A 6,893-nucleotide genomic window follows, 5' to 3' on the forward strand; every position below is an offset into this window, starting at 1 on the left:
CAGCCTATGACCAGGATACCCTTACATGGTCTTCAACATAGGTCTGGATTGCCTCGGAGCCCATGTGTACGCCCAACATATTAGGGCGCGCAATGTACTCCTCCTGATCCTAATAATTAAAATTTAGCCCTTATACTTTCATGGATTCCCCCTTTAATCCCAAGGACTATAATTGACAAATCTTGGGATGTTACATTATATGCTTCCTGATTACGTTTCGATGCTAGGCGGGGCCCGAGGAAGGGTAATATGTGTGTTTTTGAACTACGATTCGATGTCGGGTAGTACCCGAGGAAGGAATTCATGTTTGGTTATACTTGTTGTCTTTGTAATACTTTTATGTGCTTGGTAGGGAGATGAGTGTGGGCGAGGGCCCGTATCTCATCACTAGCTGAGTGTGGACGGGGTTCCATATCTCATTAATAGCAGAGTATGGACGGGGCCCAAGATAGGTAGGGCCTTGAGACTAGCATTTATAGTGTTGTATTTATTTTCTTATGTACTAGCTTGATTACAATTATATGTTTGTATGTGTATAGCAGTCTGGGCCCAGAGACATACGGGGCCTATGTAACGCCCGTAGATCCGGGCTAGTCAATTTAGAGGCAATAGGGGTCGAAAACGACTTTTCGACAAAAAATTATTAAGAATAAATAATCTCAACCAAGTTTTAGTATATGTTACAAGGTTTCCGTACATATAAAGAGCGTCGAAATCCGAGTTATAACGAAGAAGTTATGACCCGTCAAAGTTTCACGACGGAACCGACACAATACCGGGAGGCGTAAATAATGAATTTACGATAGAGCGAGATTTATACTTAGCAATCTAAATGAAAGTCATAGTATATGTTAAACCGATAGTGTGCATAAAAAGAACATCCAAATCTGACTTCGTATGAGGAAGTTATGATTTTTCTAAGATTTAGCATAGTAGAGCACAACTCGAAATCTGAATTTTAGATCGGTCGATTTTTAGCCAAAATAATCTAAACGATAAATAAAGATATCATTAATAGGAGTTAAACGATAAAAATACAGTCGAAAACGGAGCTCTTATGAGAAAGATATGGACAAAGCTTAGTCCCTACTCTTCGAGCGTTGCGAATTCGATACAGTTTTGTAAATCTGAGATAGAGTGAGAATTAGCCGACGGGATCTAAATGAAAGATGTAGTACTCATAAATACCAACACGTGGATATAAAGAACGTCGATAATAGAGCTCGTATGCGAAAGTTATGGACGAAGCTTAGTCCTTACTTTTCGAGCGCAGCGAATTCGATACAGTTTTGTAAATCCGAGATAGAATGAGAATTAGCCAACGAGGTCTAAATGAAAGTTAAAGATCTCATTAATAGGAACTCAGCAGTAAAAAGACAGACAGAAATGGAGCTCATATGCAAAAGTTACGGATGAAGCTTGGAGACTACTTTACTATATAATTCCTATAAATAAGAGATGAACTATTCATAATTTCCTCACACCATCAAACCTTTCTTTCTCTCTCTAACTTCTCTCTAACCTCCCTAAACCCCTCCCAAGTCTAGGGAACCTCCCTATCACGAGAAGAAAGCCTCGAAGCGCCCGACAGCTCTGAGAAGAAAAGCTTTCAGCTCGGAAATGCTGCTCCAGCGAGGCCCGATTTTTAATAAAAACCCACTGTAAGTGAGTTACGCCTATACTATATTTAATATAGCTTTTATTTAATTATAGTAACATTATTAGAACCTTAAAATAATTATTTGGGTTATTATTATGAGTTATATTGAGTGTTATTTAACGCTTATATAATAGTAATAATAGCTAGACTATTAATTAGTCGCGATTAATGTTAAAACCAAACTCTAGTGGTATTAATACTAGGTTTGGTCAAGGAAAAAATTTGTTTTGAGATAATGAAGTGCTGTTCAAGTACCGAGTCACCACCTAATCAAGTGATTGCATAATTACTTTCATCTTACACATAGATATGAAATATTTTATATAAATTACGTGCTATGTGTGCATATTATCTGAATACTTGCTATCTATGCTGGATGAACGTTTTATACATGTTTTCAATGATTTAAATTGTATATGTATTTTATATCTACAAAATGTGTTGGGTAAAACATGGGTAGATGTAATAGTTGTTGTGTGATAAAATGAAATAATGAGAGGCCTCGTTATAGATGTTATTGATGATCCAGTCATCTAACGGAGTATAGATGACGCCCATGGACTATTCTAGACAGTCCAGTGGAACACTAGCAAGCTCACAACCGGTAGGTGTTTATTTGAACTGTGTACTCACTAGATGTACTCCATCCCCTACATGGTTGCCTTAAGGACATTTATTGTTGAGGAATACCCTTAGTAGTAGTGTCCATCCCGATGATAGTCCTTAGACTAGGTCGCTTGTGTTAGATGTTTTAGGGACGTAAAGTGAGGATCACGGGAATGGGTAATTGGGTTTGTTTGGTTTGATAAAGTTAATAAACTTACTTATTGTGGGTTGAAAACCCAATGTGCTCACCAGGCTCCCAAGCCTGACCCACTCAGTTTCTTGTATTACAGGTAGTGGCGCATGAGCATAGATGTGATGTCTTGGGATGAGAGATTAATGGAGTTTAGGCCTGTAAATACGAAATAATGTAGTAAGGCCTATATTGTATTGTTTATGCTTATGATCTGTATCAAACATGAAATCCCAAGTCTTTTTAATGAAATACATTTTTACGGAAATGCTTTTGATAAATCTTTATCATATATTGTTTTGGGACAAATTCCGCAACACTTTTATTTAAAATATTACTCTGATTTTTAAACAAAGCATAAACAAAATTGGTCTTTTCTGTCCGTGAAAATGGGGATGTCACAACCTAGTAGAAATAGATCAGTATACCGAGAGGGGCTCGATGCCAGGTGGGGCCTGATGGCGGATTCGTCCGATGTCGGGTGGGGCCCGAGGTAGCGGGCTACGTCCAAATTTTTGAGATATATGATTATATGTATGGTATGTGGTAGTTTTGGGAGACTCACTAAGCTTCGTACTTATGGTTTTTAGTTTTGGTTTCTGGTACTTCGAGTTGAAAAGAGAAGAGCTGGAGATGACTGCATTACACACACCAAGATGTTTTAGCCTGGGATGTTTACTTTGATGTTTTGAAAATCTGATAATACTTTTTTCTTCGTGCTTCCAGTTGGTTACAAAGGAGACACGAATAGCTTCCGATGTTGCAGGGCATATGGGTTGTTGTATCTTGGGATTATACTTTCTGCTTATATTCAGATTATATTCCATCTACATACCATGGGTCTTAGGGTAGTAGTGTGGGAACGTCTCCATATAAAGTGAATTCTCAGGATGTGGTCGTTGTAGCAGGTGTGATTGGAACCATGGAAGTATTTTGATAGTCTTCAGGGGTCTTATTGCTTTAGTGTTAACTTTTTGGAACACTAACAGTGGTAAGCATTGGTTGCCATCAAGATTGGTCACTGGATGATACAAAGGATTGGGGATCTTTCTAGACGGACGTGCTGTTAGATGTTAGTGGAACCAAAGTGGGGGAGAGTTCTCCCAAGGGTTCAGGAACAAAAGGAAGTATGGATTTAGGATGAGTTCGCATCCTCGTAAGGAAGGAAGGCAGCCTAAGTGGCTGAATGGATTGAGGGGTATGTGAGTTAGGAGTTTGGGAAGCTTGCCAATGTAGGGTTTTGCGTATTTGTTTGAGTTAGCTTAGGAATCAGGATGGGGATTCTGTTCAAGATACGATTTCAGCTAGGAAGTTAGGTTGTATGCATGTTTGAAGTGAGAAGTTTTGTATGACTATAGGATAGTCGTAGCATTCACTAGTAGCCAGACAGTATGGAAAATGTTGTAACACTACATGTTAGCCACAACATTCATTAGCAGTCAGATAGTGAAGTGTGGGCGGGGGCCCATATCTCCTAGTTAGCGGAGTGTGGGCGGGGTCATGTATCTCCAAGTAAACAGAGTGTAGGTGGGGGCCTATATATCCTAGTCAACGAAGTGTGGGTGAGGCATATATCTCCTAAGTAGCCTGATCAGAATCAAGAAAAAGTAGATAAATAGAACTTGAGTAAGTTGTATCTGCATAACCCTAGCTAGATGAGACCTGGGGACAAGACCATTTAGTCTTATGGTTTGGGTGGGACCCGTGGGTGAGGCCCATGTGTTAATAGCAAGGCAGGTGAGACCTGGCAGGGACTATAGGGTCAAGAAATAGGATCGAGGATTCTAGGATTTATAGAGCCAAGAGTGGCAATGTGGATAGAGTAGTTTTGGTAGCCGAAGTTTAATACGAAAGTCACTACGAGCGACTGAGAGGGTGATCAATGGTTCAGTAACCAGGTGGAATCTGGTATTCTAGGTAGTAGACAGATAAGTTTGGACCTAGGAGGTCCCGTTTCCTTTGGAAGGTATATAATAGATAGCGTGATGTTTAGAAAGAAGTAGTGATTATGAGGGTTATTGTGTTGGGTATCTTGCGAATCAGTAGGGCGAAGACACTTACGGCTCGATTGGATAATCTCATAGTAATTGATTTGATACTGTTGAATAGCTCTCGTTTGAGTCTAACCATTTCAATGATGAATCTTTTACTCGAAGGATTATCTGAGCCTCCTGGCAAGTATACGTATTCTACATCTAGTTATAGACAGGGATTGTGTTTTTTTATGGTAGCATCAAGTTGATCAGGGTGAGAAGTTTTGCAGTTGAGCGGTTATTTGTTGAACTTTCGTTATGGATGTATAGGCGGTCCGTTAGGGAGATAGAAAACTATAGATTTCAGATCCCAAAAAGTAGAAGTAGTTCCCCGTAGGGCGGTAAGGATGACTTATCATCAGGTTTGGAAGGTTCTGATGGTTGAGTTCAACTGTATTGGGAAGGCCATTAAATGCACATGATGATAGTGATACTTCCAAGACAACGAGTGCCGCTGACGGTGGGAAACACTAGTTGGTCTACGATAGGTAGGAGGATAGTTGCGGGTGTGGCATGTAAGATGTATGCAGATTTCAGATCTCAGAAAGCAGAAGTAGTTCCCCGTAGGGCGGTAAGGATGACTTATCATCAGGTTTGGAAGGTTCTGATGGTTGGGTTCAGCTGTCTTGGGAAGGCCATTGAATGCACAGGACGATAGTGATACTTCCAGGACAATGAGTGCCGCTGACGGTGGGAAACACTAGTTGGTGTACGATAGGTAGGAGGATAGTTGCGGGTGTGGCATGTAAGATGTATGCAGGGTAGGTAACGGTAGTGGACTCACAAGGAAAAAGTCCAGTATAAGTGGGGGAGAGTTGTAACACCTAGTTTTGAAAGTATTCAGTTGTGGGTTCGGAGGCCAAGGGTATAGGCGATTTGCTATTTTATGGGTCTCGGGTCTTATTCGGAAGATTTTAGGCTTGGGGTGTAGCTAGGAGCATAGGGCTTCCCACCACCTTTTCATGAATATAAAGTTCGTCAGAAACGGGATTATCATGAAGAAGTTATAGCACTTTGAAGTTATTGGCGTTATTAGTCCTTAATCTAGTAAGATGGCAAGAAAGGACCATGCATACAAGGCGGTAGGCACGAAAGTACGCCCAACATAATCTGGTGCTACAGCCAACGTAGAGAATAAAGTGGACGTGGGTGTTTAAGGAGTACGATTAGCGTACGATATGTACACCCAACGTACGCTCAAAGTTCCTAAACCCTAATTCTAAGGCTAAGCACTATATAAAGAACATAATTACCTAGATATCAGCCTCCCTCTCATCCTTAGACAACCACCACTGAACCCTAATCCTCCCTTGAGTGTTCTTCGAGATTTGGAGTCCATTAGAGAGCATTTTGGTGTTTTCAAGCCATTTTCCATGCAAGTAAAGAACATAGCAAGGTGGTGGATCAGAGGAGAAGTAGTAGATTCGAGATTGTGGTTCCATTTAAGATCACCTTGAGGTATAAAGCATTGAACTTTCTTGAAGTATTCTTAGATCTAGTGTAGTGTGGTTTTGGAGTCATTTTGGTCCCAAGTATAGAGATTTTTCGTTCAAATCCGACTCCTGGGCTTAGAGTTGCCACTCTAAGTGCTAAATGAGTCCCTAAGGCAGAAAGTTTCCATCTTGGATGTCTTATTGGGTTCATACATGAGTTAAGATCACTTTTATGATAATAAAATGCCATTTTGGAGATTGGGGTTATTAGGTTCATGTAAAGTCACCAAGTCAGTGACTTTATTGATTAGGACGTTGAAGAGGACTTGGATATGTGTTTATAGCCGTTGGGATAGAGTATTAAGTGCTTAATGGAAAAGTGACTTAATAGAGAAGTACGTTGGGCGTACATGCAAGTACGCACAATGTACACACCATGCATTTTGTACGCTTAGCGTATAGAGGAGTACGCCCCGCGTACTCATCAGATATGGGCTTGGCATGTTTTGGGACTCAAATTGGGCCATACATTGGATTTTGGTTCTTTGGGCCTTAGTGGGCCATCAGGAGTCAGATAATTTGGGCCAAGAATATATTTGGGATTAGGTTAAGGCCCATTAGAGGGATTGGGCCCAATTTAGCAAATTAGGCCCTTAGTGGACCACTAGTGGGCTTGGGAAGCCTACCTACTGTTGGGCCTTTTTAGATCATGGTTTGGGCCTTAGATATGGACCAAGTTGGACTAGGGGTAAAATGGTCATTTTACCCTAAGGAGAACTATTGGTTTGGACTAATTGTTATTTTGGGTAATGGAAGCTTGGGAAGTCGAGAAATCAGCAGTTCGGGGATCTGTCAGCTAGCAACAAAAGCTTTATTCCCAGGATTCTACAATCAGCTTGTAAGGTGAGTTTTCTCCAGTACGAATGGGTCGAAGGCACCAAGGCTGGCCCATTTCTGTATGTTAGTCTATA

This window comes from Lactuca saligna, chromosome 4 (genome assembly GCF_052625555.1).
Source record: "Lactuca saligna cultivar CGN05327 chromosome 4, ASM5262555v1, whole genome shotgun sequence".
NCBI lineage: Eukaryota > Viridiplantae > Streptophyta > Magnoliopsida > Asterales > Asteraceae > Lactuca > Lactuca saligna.